The 12,701-nt window shown below is 39.5% G+C and overlaps 1 protein-coding gene across 5 annotated transcripts in view; it reads left to right on the forward strand.

The window, feature by feature from the left end:
* The window catches only part of CPEB3 (cytoplasmic polyadenylation element binding protein 3), a 215,464-nt gene that overhangs the window by 8,214 nt on the left and 194,549 nt on the right, over positions 1-12,701 (forward strand). The window lies entirely within an intron of this gene.

Genomic DNA, 12,701 nt, shown 5'->3' on the forward strand with positions numbered 1-12,701 from the left:
ATTCTTATGTTGCTAAATCAGGGCAGATCTTTAATAACTTAAAGAAGGTTGAATAGTTGCCAAACTCCAAAACCAATAAATACTACCTATATGTTAAGTGAAAAAAGCAGGGAGTAGATAGTACCTATAGTGTTATCCAAATTATTATTTTTTTTAACTTAGCATGTGTATGTAAGGAGATTTCTAGAAAGACACATAGGAAATGTGTTTTGTTGTTGTTTTTTTAATATTACCTGTGGATGGTGAAACTGAATATGGGGAGAGAAGCCTACTTTTCATTTTATTCCCTTATGATGTTTTCATTTTCACCATGAGCATGTATTTCATAGTTAAAATTTGTAAATTAAATTAAAAAAAATCATTGGTGCAAGTGAAGGATGATTAAAGGCTTTTAAAAAGTCACAATATTGGGAGTTCCCTCGTGGTCTAGTGGTTAGGATTCCGGGCTTTCACTGCCGTGGCCTGGGTTCAATCCCTGGTCGGGAACTGAGATCCCACAAACCATGCGGCCAAAAAAAAAAAAAAAAGTCACAACATTATGGTGGTTCTGCTTATTATGGAAAAATGGAAAGAAAGAAAGAAGAAGAAAATCTGACTGGAAAGTGTGGCCTGTAATCATTCAAATGTTTGTTGAACACCTACCTGCCTTAGGTCCTTTTTGGACAAGGTGGAATATAAGTAAATAAAATATCAAGCAGCAGCCATGTGTGAGGCACTCTGTGAGGTGCTGTATCTGGGAGGGGATTGACATTTGAAAAAGATCTGACAGCTGCCCTTAACGAGTGCCTGTTGGCATCTACTTATTGAACACCTAATATGTGGCATGTGCTGGGCCCTATACACACATTATCTCAAACCCTAACAATGACCTTATCAGATAGATGGCTGTGTCTCTCATATCACAGATAAGAACTTGAACACTGGAGAGATGAAGTCATAGCAAGTAAGTGGCATAGCTGACCTTTGAATCCAGGTATATCTGACTTCACTGGAGAACAGTGTATGAATATGTGATAGTTAAATAACAAGTAAAGAAGAAAGTGATTATTGCAAGAGCAATCACAGGACTACCCATGATTAATTTCTGAAGAATTTTACAGATAGGTACCCCAGGAGCTCAGAGAAGGGAAAAGAAGTTGCCGCATATTGGAGTGGTCTGGGCAGGCTTCCTAGTGGAGGAGTGGTTTGAAGGTGGGTCTGGGCAGGCTTCCTAGTGGAGGAGTGGTTTGAATTGGGTCTCGAAGGAGGCGTATATGGATATGTAAAGAGAAAGGCAGTGTCAATCTTTACTAAATGCCTGCTTGAATCTAAAAACACTTCACCTAATCCACGTAGCCTCATTTGGGAGGTGAGGAAACAGAGGCCTCCCCTTACCCCCACCCCCTGCCAGGAATAGGCACTTAATAGGCCTTAATTTTTGGCAGTCTGATAGGTGTGAAGTGAAATTTCATTGTTATAGTCAAATGTTTACCTCTATTTTATAGCTTCTGGGTTTTACCTCTTGGGTAAGATGAATTAATGATAGAAAGAAAGTGTATGTAATAAACTAAAAGACCAGGATATAGTCTTTTGGGAGAATAGATATTCAGTATAAGTCAGTTTCCTCTACTAAAAGAGTTTTAGGCTTTTATGAAGGTATTATAACTAATTTGATACCCTATAGCTGAAATCTCAACTCCGTAAGTCTGAGAAAGATCACCTATTTGTTTATTCAACACAAGTTCTTGAGCTCCAACTATGTACCAGACACTGTGGGAATACTGGGGATACAAATATATGAATAATACATTGTTAGTCTGTTCTTGTCATCAGGTTGTTTACCATTTAATGGAAGAGACATATCGTCATATATTTACAATATATGGAAATCTGAGCCAATATATCTGCACACACTCCCTGAAACCTGGGAGTCCTCCTTGAGTCATCCTTCTCCCTTACCTCATCCCCCTACCCTTCAGTCAGTCACCAGCTGTGGTCCATTTATCTCCTAAATATCTCTCAAATCCATTTATTTTTTTTTCCATTGCCCCCCCTTCACCCCAGTCCAGTTGCCTGTCATCTCTTACCTTGGACTACTTACTAGTCTCATAATTGGTCTCCCCACCTTTGCTTTCATCCCTCTTCAACTGATTTGACAATTGGCCTCTCCAGTTTACTCTTTCTTCCTTCGATTCACGAGTAGAATGACTTGTTAAGAAATGTAGAACTGCTCATGTTACCTGCTTGAAGTCCTTCTGTGGCCTGTTAAAATCCTGGTGAGAAGGAGCCAGTAGAAAGCATAAATTTAGCAATTTGGAGAAAAGGGGAATAAACCATGAATTATGCCTTCTAAGCTTCATGAGGGCAGGCCAGGACCATACCTGTTTTGTTCACTATTGTATCCCCAGTGCCTTGCACAGAGCCTGGCCCTTGGCACGTGTTCAGTAAATATTTAGTGAATTTTTAAAAGGGAGAGACACTTCTAAGGTGAGAATGAACCCTGAGATGTTTGGAATTGGAAGTATCGATACAAACTCATGATTTTATAGATATACATACATAGATAAACACACACAGATGTGTGCATACATATGCTTTTGGCTCTATCTGCTGAGAGGGCCTAAGGCAGTTATACCTGAGAACTAATGAGTATACCTAGTGCTATCTCCAGTAGAGGAAACAAGGGCTCTTTGGAGAAACTGCTAATTCTAGACTAGTAGGAAAGGAAAAGTACATGAACCTGGAACATCTGCAGTGCCAGAAAGTAGGGATGTGCTAAAAAACTGATGGGGCCATGTCAAAAGGGCCTAGGAGTCAACTTGAAGGGACCCCAATGGCCAAATCAGGGACATTTTGAGTAACATAATAAATAATGATAATGAATTATAACCTGTAGAATAAAATATGAATCTGTGAGTCTATGCTGTTAAAAATAAATGAATAGATCAGGGGAGAAGGAGAAACTCTTCCTTATAGTGGCATTCCAGCTAATTAGAAGTGTTGATGAAAATAGCAAATCACCACTTGCAAACACCACAGGAATAACTGATACAGGCAAGAATCATTGATGGATGGTAAAATTAGTGGGTGAAAGTATGTTGATAAACAGGATGTTCACATAGTCAGAAAGTATCTTCCCACAGATATTTAAGTAGAAAGGGAAAAATAGTAGCTTTACAGTGGAGAAATCTGGCAGACACTACCTTAACCTAGTGATCAAAGTTATCATTACCACAATGGGGCATATCCACATCATGTTTCTTTTGGAATGATGCACTAAGAAGGACACAACATGACTTCTGTGGTATTATTGCCAAAACTGCATGACCTGAATTTGATCATGAGGAAACATCAGAGACACCAAAATTGAGGGACATTCTACCAGATAGCTGGCCAGTGTTCTTCAAAAGTGTCAATGTCAGGGGACTTCCCTGGTGGTCCAGTGGTTAAGACTCCACGCTTCCAATGCAGGGGGTGTGGGTTCAATCCCTGGTCGGGGAATTAAGATCCTGCATGCTGTGCCGCGTGGCCAAAAAAAAAAAAAAAGGTGTCAGGGTCATGAAAGACAAATACTGAGGAATTGTCCCATATTAAAGGAGACTAAGGAGACATGACAACTAAATGCAATGTGTGATTCTTGGTTGGATTCTTAGAAGGGGCATTAGTTGGCCAGTTGGTAAAATAAGGTCTGTAAATTAGGTAATAGTACTGAATCAATGTTAATTTTCTGATTTTGATAATTATACTGTGGTCATTTAAGATGTGAACATTTGGAGAATGTGGGTGAAAAGTGGAGGGAAATTCTTTTTTGTAACATTTTTGTAATTCTGAAATTATTTCAAAGTGAAACATTAAAAGTAAAATAAAACCCCATTTTTTTTTGAATTTTTGAATTTTATTTTATCTTTTTATACGGCAGGTTCTTATTAGTTATCCATTTTATACATATTAGTGTATATATGTCAATCCCAGTCTCCCAATTCATCCCACCACCACCACCATGCCCCCTGCCGCTTTCCCCCCTTGGTGTCCAGACGTAAAACTCCATTTTTAATGGTTTTGTATTGCCCTCACTTACTTCATCTTGCTTTACTTTACTCCCCACCTCCCTCCAGCTTCCCAAATGAACCCTGAACTCTAGCATGCTAGCTACTGGCTTTCTTCTTTAGTTCCTTGAATACACCATGCTTCCTCCTCTTCAGATCCTGACGGTAAGAAGAAGCATGGTATTCTCTTTGCATGGATCATACTTCCTTTGAACTTTATCCTTTTGTTCTTTAAGGCTCATTTTACTTACTCTAGAAAACCCCTCCCTGACCCCCTAATCCAGGTCCGAACATTGTATGGTTTCATAACATCTGGTACTTTTCCATAGCATTTTTATCACAACTGCAATGAAATTATCATGGAGTTTACTGTTTAAAGTCCCTCCCACTCACTAGAAATTAATGTTCATAAAAGATGGAGGGATTGTCTTTTTTTGCTCAATATTATTTCCTTGGTACCTTGCACAGATTTTCAATGACTATTTGAGTAATTAATGCAAGTCATGCAATGGAGCATCCCCCCTGTCAAAAAAAAAAACCAACACAACTTGGATGAAACTGGACACAGGAGACGTTTTAAGTTTGAGGAGATGAAGGTGGGGACCAGAATTGGTGGCAGTGACAGAAAAGGATAGATGGAGGAGTCTTATCATGGAAGGAGCCATAGGACTTGATGAGGGAGGAGGAAGAGTCAAAAATGACTCAGGTTTAATCATCAGCTGCAAAAAGGTACACAGTTGAAATGGCACTTGAGTCACTTTTCCAGCAGTATTTTTTGAAAGTATGTTCCTAAACATTTGAAAATGGTCTCTATTTATTTTTAATAAAAATGCTTTAAGTGGTAAAATACTGTATTATATGGTAAATACCAGTTGCCATGCTGATTAGTATGTTTGGTATACTAAAAAGTACTAGAGTATTTTAATAAAAATACTATAAACCCATGGTAAAATACTGCCTTGATTCATATTAAACAATAAAAATGACTGTATGAGAACACCTGAGTATCCCTCTGTAGTGGGTACTGTGGTGCTCCAATCCAGATCCTCTCTTTGTGGGTAATGTACTCCTCCCTCAGCTGCTGGGAATTTTAGTTCCTGATGGTGAAAAGCTTTGTTTTTGCTGGGTGTTGCCTTCGGTTGCAGGGAACTGCCTCACTTTAGGTTATCCTCCCAGGTTATGCCTCACTGGCCCACAGCCAGTGACTGGCTGATTTAAGATGCAAAGACCCAGCTTCCTTGCCTTATTTGAAGACAAGTCTGAGGCACCTGTCTCAGCTACCACAGGTATTGGCCAAGTTGCAACCACTTTGGGGTCAGTGTCTCCCTCTGACTCTCCTGGTCTTCCTCATTGCATTGCAGATGTATTTGCCAGTTGCGTCCTGCCTCAGTAAATCTCTTGCTTGAAATTGGTCTCAGAATCTGTCTCCAAGGAACCTAACCTATGACACTATCTAATCTGCCTACTCTCTAAAGGTTGCCATCATTGGAACCTCTGTGTGTGTGTGTCTGGGTTTTGTTTTTGTTTTCTCCCCTAAATATACCCCAAAAGTGCCCAAATTAAATGTACACCTGATGAATTTTCAAAAACTCAGCTTCATTTTTATCAAAGAAAGAATAAGAAAATGAGTTTGGGTAGAGTGAGAACCACCTACATTTACAACTTCCTCATGGTGAAAACTTTGAGGGAAGGGCGGGTTGCCAAGGGAAGTTGGAAGTTTCTCTGATTTTAAAAGAGCAAACAGTTTTGCTCTTTTGGTTGACTGCAGTGTACTCTGAAATGAGAGGAACAATCTCAGTATACTTCATAATACATGTAAATGAAATGGGGAAAATAATGAGTGTCAGGGACCAGAGGAGAAACTGAACCATTTCACTAGAGGAAATGATTCAGAGAGAGGAAAAGATGATCTTCCTGAAGGTCAAATATCTATAAATCAAACATGTCAAAATATTGCTAAAATTTTGAGTAACCAAGATTTTTCTGTTAGTCAAGCTCTTTATAGTACTCTTTTGATTTTAAAGTAAAATTTCAAGTATTCTTCTATGTTTTTGTTTCTCAGTGATAGATAGAGCTTTCATCGAGAGTGTTTAGTTCCTCTCTGTTCAGTTCTTTCTGTCTCTAACATCACCCTCCTCGTTCTCTCCTGCCTGATGATACAATAGCTGGCCTCCTAATCAACTATCTCTCTCTTTCCACTCTTATCCCCACCACAGTCTGTTCTTCACACAGAACCACGATGGCCTTTTTAAAGCATAAATCAGATCATGTCACTGCCCTGCTTAAAACTCTCCAGGGGATTCCCATCACACTTAGAAAAAAACCCCCAAATCTTAATTTAACCTAAAAGGCACTATACCATATGGCTCCTGACTACCTCTCAGACCTCATCTTGTACCACCTTCTCCTTGTTTACTCTAGCTACAATAGATTAGATGTTCCTCTAAAGCAGGGGTCAGAAAACTAAGAGGGGCCAAATTTTGCTAGAGGCCTATTTTTATACTGCCATTTTTAAAGGATTGTGAAACAACTACAACAACAGGAACAAAAAGATGAATATGGAACAAGAGACCTTGTGTGACTTGCAAAGCCTAAAACATTTACTATGTGGCTCTTTTACAGAAAAAGTTTGCCAACTTCTGCTTTAAAGGCTTATCCCTCCTGCATTAGGATCTTCACATTAGCTGTTCCCTTTGCATCCTCCACTACCAGTCTTCACATGGATGGGTCCTTTTAATTCAGGTGTGAACTTGATTCAGGTGTCACTTCATCATTGAGGCCTTTAATGACTACCTAATGTAAATATCTTACCAGATTCTCTCCATCACATCACCTTTTTTGTTCTTTACAGCACTTATCTGATATTTCTTATTTTTATTTTTTCAATAACCATTCCCCCTCTCCCCCATGTAGAAAGATCTTTTCTTTCTTGTATACTACTTTTGAGTATTCTTGATCTCGCATTTAGATGGAAGAGAGCAATAGTAAATGTTCAGAGCCTACTGCATAGTTCGTGCTCAATAAATGTGTTGAATGAGTGAATTTCCAGATTATTTCTGCATATGAAGTTTAGGTCTTCTGCTTTCTTTTTGTCCTCTCTGAGAGGACCTACAGCGCAAACTGCAATAAAGAGCTACTTTAGAATGGAGAGGCCAAACAATGCCTCTCCCTTAAGAGAACAGATAAACTTCTCTTTTCCTTTTCCTTGCTTTCCCTGGGAGAGCCCATTGATAGAAGAGTGGGATGTTTCAAAGGGATGTCTCAAGGACAACTTATATAAAAAAAAAAAAGAAAAGAGGAAAAAAACCGTTTCTTTTCATCTTTTTCTTTTGCGAGAGGAATTTTTTAGGGTGGTAAGATTGGTCGAGGTCACATTTTCTACGAGGCTCTGAGGCTTTTGCGTGAAGAGTTTAGGTGGAGGCCTCTGCTTGGGAGATGGATTTAACACTAAGAGGAACCAGGCCTGAGCTCAAAAAAGAAGCCGAGAACAATGTGAATAGGGCTTGTTCTAGGTGATCAGGTATGAGGGAGGAAGGTAAAAGCCCAATAAGCACAGGTCCTGGATTTTTCTAGAGTTTAATTATTTCACATGGTCAGGCCACATGTTTTGACTTTTGGTAGGAAAAATATGGTTACTAAAGCAATGGGAGGCATTGCCTGCTGCAGCTAAGACCGGTGCAACCAAATAAATGAATTAATTAAAAAAAATAAAAATAAAGCAATGGGAGGCAGTGATTGTAAAGAAAATGTGGGCACTGTCCTCTGGGTGTGGCGAGATGTGAGGGATAAGAGTTAAGCTGTAGAGCTTGAGTTTTGGAGTCAAAATAGACCTGAGCTTATTCATCCACTAGTTATGTCACCTTGGGCAAATTATTTAGCCTTTCTAAACCTTGGTTTCCTCATCTGAAAAATGAGAAGAATGATAGCTTCTATCTTTTAGGATTATTTTGAGGATTAACTGATAAGGCATGTAAAATGCTTATTTAGATGCCTACATAAATAAGTGATCAGTTAGTATAAATATCATCATCATCATTGCCAGGTGGTGAAGAAATTTTCTAAAGCTACAGATGTTGAAACTAATGAACAATAAAATCTGTACCCTCTAGCAGTTTAAGGATATGTCCCACTGTATTTTGCTTCCATAAGTAGGAACACAGGATATGGAAAGGGGTGAGGTAAGAAATGTGTGGGAGCAAGATCATTGTTGTTCGAAGAAGCATGGTCTTAACACAACTCATTTGACTCCTAATATTAAGTGGAAAGGAGACAAAGAAATCTGTACTTGTGTAGACCTTCCAGATGAACCCATCTGCATGTCAATGTTAGCTTTGGATTTCATACATTGACCTCTACTGCTTTACAGTTTATTGAAAATGCCCTTGTACATGCTAATATAATTCTGATTATTTGGGTAGGGCAGCTGTTATTATTATCTCTATTTTATTCTAGAGGAAACAAAGACTAAGAAATTGAGAACATGGGTTTTAGAGTCGTATTGCTAGGGTTTGAAACCTGGCTTCTCCACTTCCCAACAGTGTAACCTAGGGTAAGTTACTTGAACTTTCTAGAGCCTCAATATCTTCATCTGTGAAATGGGAGCAATGAAGATGCATACCTCTTAGGATTGTGTGAAATTATTCATGTAAACAAAGTACATGGTATGGCAAATAGTATGTGTTCAATGAATATTTGTTATTGTTATCTCCCAGGGCCAGGCAGCTAATAAGTGGTAATGCTAGTATCTAAATTTAGATAATTGGATTTCATACCTTATGGCCTTTCCACACACCACCTCCCATAATATTAATAATGTTGACTCTCTGCCACTGTGATGATGTATGATCCATAACATTAGGACAGGTGGTCTAATTTGTTTTTCCAAAAGTGGTAGGAGATCCATCTAAAGTATCCCTTTTGGTACAGTTGGCACACATATCTGTCTCTCAGCTTCCTCAGTAAGAGGACAGCTGTGGCTTCAGGACAGAACTACACCAAAAAGCTCTGGACTTTGTTTCCACTGGTTGGAGCAAAGTGCTGAGGATACCAGTCTGCCACATGAGAAGACAGAGATAGCCAACATTAAACTGAACCAATGGGAGACTTGTAGTATAGTTGAAAAAGCATTGCAAACTATAACTAGTAAGTTGGAAGACTTGAATTCTAATCTTGGATCCACCAGTTATTAACTATATCTTGTAACATCTCTGAGCCTGGGTTTCAACATCTTTATTTATTCTTAATTTTTCTAGCTTTATTGAGGTATAATTGATACCCACATATTTAACGTAGGGATCCCAATAGTCATCCTTGTTGCTGTCACCTATTCATACAGTCCCTTTGTGGAAATTAGGAAAAGATGCCTTTTCCTCTAGGCAGAAGCAGCTCTGCCACTAAGGTTCGTGAGCCTGGTGACCAGAGCATGTAGATTTCAGTCTCTACTAGCCTCCTTGGCCAGCCTTCTGGTGCACTGCAGAAGCAAACGCGAGGGCCCTGTCTGTGCCGTCTTTCCACTGCACAGGGCTGTTAATATCAAGTGAGATAATAAGTTGAAGGAGTTTGGTAAAGTCTAATCCCCTCTGTGAATGTAAAGCACTGATATCACACAAGCACTACCTGATTTCAAATACCAGGATCCAAGGGTGACTTGGGTAGACATTCTGACCATTGCTCTTCCCTTTGGTTCTGATGATCCTGGTGACTCGTTAACTTGTACAGCACCTATTGTGTACTTCTATAGAGATTGTGGCCAGGAAAGATTTTCTCCATCGTTTTCAGGCCTGGACCAGCCTTGCTCTCTAGATAAAAGACTAAAATCAGTTCTTTTGATGATTCATCCTCTTGGAAACAATCATGTTGTTTTTAGAACACCCTGGAGTGGGACTGGGTCTTCCCCATAGGTGGAATTTGGAATCCTTTGGTTAGAATTTATCTTTGGTTTTCAGGCAAAGGTCATTGTATAAAAGCTTTGTGTCAAGGGGAGAAAGAAAATTTGCTGAACCATAATTTGCCCTCTTTTCACACCTCTGAAGCCCAAGCTATCTGCTGGGCTGTTTAGATCAAGTAGGACAAGAGGACCTGCTTGTATGGACAGGTAAATCACCTTTCTAAGTTTCCATTTTGTTATCTTGAATTAGGGACAATAACAGTACTTACCTCATAGGTTTATTACATGGATTAAATGAACTAATAAGTAGACAGCACTTGGCACACAGTATATGCGCAATAAATGTTAGCTCTAATTACTAGGCTCCCTGCAGGATACTCTACCTGACTTTGAGGAAGAACAAAAGCATAAGTTCCAGTGCCTTTCTAAGCTCAAGAAGCTTAGAGTTCTAGCTGGGGAATTAACATAATTATACCAGAAAAGGTAAATAGAAATGCAAAACTATAAATGTGTGGTACAGATAGATGCTGTTTTTAGGAACTGGTGTTTGAACTAGGCCCTGAAGAAAGGTGAGATTAGGATAAGTAGAGAGGATGAGGGTATGCCATATGGGGTCGGTAACATCAGCAAGGTTCAGGACCACAAGTAGACCAATTTGCCTGGAGAAGTGGGGCCAATGCTATCTGAGAATATAGGTTGGGATTAGAAGGAGAGAACCCTAAATACTAGGGTAAAAGTTTGCTCTTGTCCCATAGAGAACGATGAGTGACCCAGCAAAACTTGAACATGGAAATGTCCAGCAGGCAGTTGGAATGCTCTTGGGAAAATGCTCAAAGCTGCAGCTAAAACTTTGGGGATGGAAGTTCAAATTGTGGAAGCTGGTGATACTTCTAAGGCAGCTCCTTGAGAGGTGCCTGTTGATTCCAATTTAATGAGGGCAACCTGTGAACAGCATGTAAAGTGAAATGGTGAAACTGTCAGGAGATTTGAAGAACAACTTAAAACATTAACTAGGTAGGGTTTGCTTCTCTGAAGTCTTTGCTTCCCAGGGGGAAGCTGTATTTAGTGACCAAGAGACTGAGAAGAAACTTCAGAAGTGAAGAACCAGGAGAACAGTGTCTTCAAAGACAATGGAGTACTGTTGTGTTAGTTTTCTCCTGATCTGTAACAAATTACCACAAGCTTAATGGCTTAAAAAAAGAAAAAACCCACTCATTTACTAACTTACAGTTCTGTAGTCAGCATGACTGTGGGTTCTCTGTTTAGGGTGTCCAATCCACTTTCAGGTTCATTCTTATTGTTGGCAGAATTGCCTTTATAGGACTAAGGTTCCTGTTTTCCTTCTAGCTTGGAATCTTGGAGGGCCATCGTAGAATTCTGCCTAATGCAAGTGTTTTATGAAGGATAAATGGCAAATAAAATAAGAATTGAAAAGGTGTCAGTTGGTCATTGGTGATTTGAGTAAGATCAGTAGCAAGAGCAGTTTTGGCAGGATTGTAGGGGCAGAAGCCAGATGCAGTAAGTTTGTGGAGTCAACTGGAAGTGAGAAAGAAGTAAAGCTGGGATTTAGCGGTTTCTTTCAAATGGCCAGGCTGGAATGGGAAGGAGAATGTTGGACATAATGAACTAATGAACTAGGTCTCAAGGAAACTAGATGGAATGAACTCTAGACTATAGATGGAGGGATTAGTGTGGACTTGTAGGGGAACTCAGCTTCCTCTGAGGTAGGAGGAAAGCAAGTATGGGTGGGGATGCAGATAAGTTTGTAAAGAGAGGGTGGGCAGCTGAGAAATTGAGGAAATAACTGCCTAATATCCTGTTTTCTCGTAGAGATTAGAGACAAAGTCAGTAAAAAAGCAGGTGAAGTTTTGGAATTTCTACTTTGTGGCTAGGAGGTTTTTCATAAAATTGCTGAATGAAATCAAAACTAATGGACAGAGAGGCAAGAAACATAAAGAACCCCAGGTGCTCTTCAGAGTGCCCACCAAACCATACCTGACTCACCTGGCTCCCCTTTTGCTCCCTTTCTTTTGTTCCGTTCTCAAATAGTCGGATCTAGAATTGCTTAACAGGTCCTTACTCAGAGGAGGTGGACTTCCTGCTAGTAAATTGCCTTAGGCTTTAAGATCTTAAAAGCTTTCTAGATTACTTAGGGGATATCTAATTTACCATAGTTGACCATAATGATTTTTCCTTCCTTAGGCTGTGAGGTCTTTGAAGTCAAGGGATTTAGGCTTTTTTTCATCTTTGCACTTAGTGCCTCTAATACAAGTCTGGCGCATAGGAACTCCCCAGTTTATTTTTCTAGCTTAGATGACCCAGACTTAAGGCTCCCCTCCCTATTTGGCCAGATTGTGCTATTTTTTCCTCTTTACTTTAGAGAAGATAGTTAACCTTTACAAATACATGTATATGTTTTATAAATTTAAAGAAAGTATAACAAAAATGTAGAAAAGTGCAAAAATCATGTGGTCCGTTTTCTGAATTTTTAAAGTAAATACACTTGTGTAACAGTGTCCAGTTCAAGAAACAGAGTAGGGACTTCCCTGGTGGTCCAGTGGTTAAGACTCTGCACTCCCAATGCAGGGGGCCCGGGTTCGATCCTTAATCGGGGAACTAGATCCCGCGTGCCACAACTAAGAACCTTCATGCCACAATTTAAGACCCGGTGCAGCCAAATTAAAAAAAGAAAAAAAAAAAAAAAAAAAAGAGTGTATCACCAGCATCCCTGCAGCCCCCCCTCTTTTTTAAACATCTTTATTGGAGTATAATTGCTTTACAATAGTGTG

This window comes from Eubalaena glacialis, chromosome 1, assembly GCF_028564815.1.
Source record: "Eubalaena glacialis isolate mEubGla1 chromosome 1, mEubGla1.1.hap2.+ XY, whole genome shotgun sequence".
NCBI lineage: Eukaryota > Metazoa > Chordata > Mammalia > Artiodactyla > Balaenidae > Eubalaena > Eubalaena glacialis.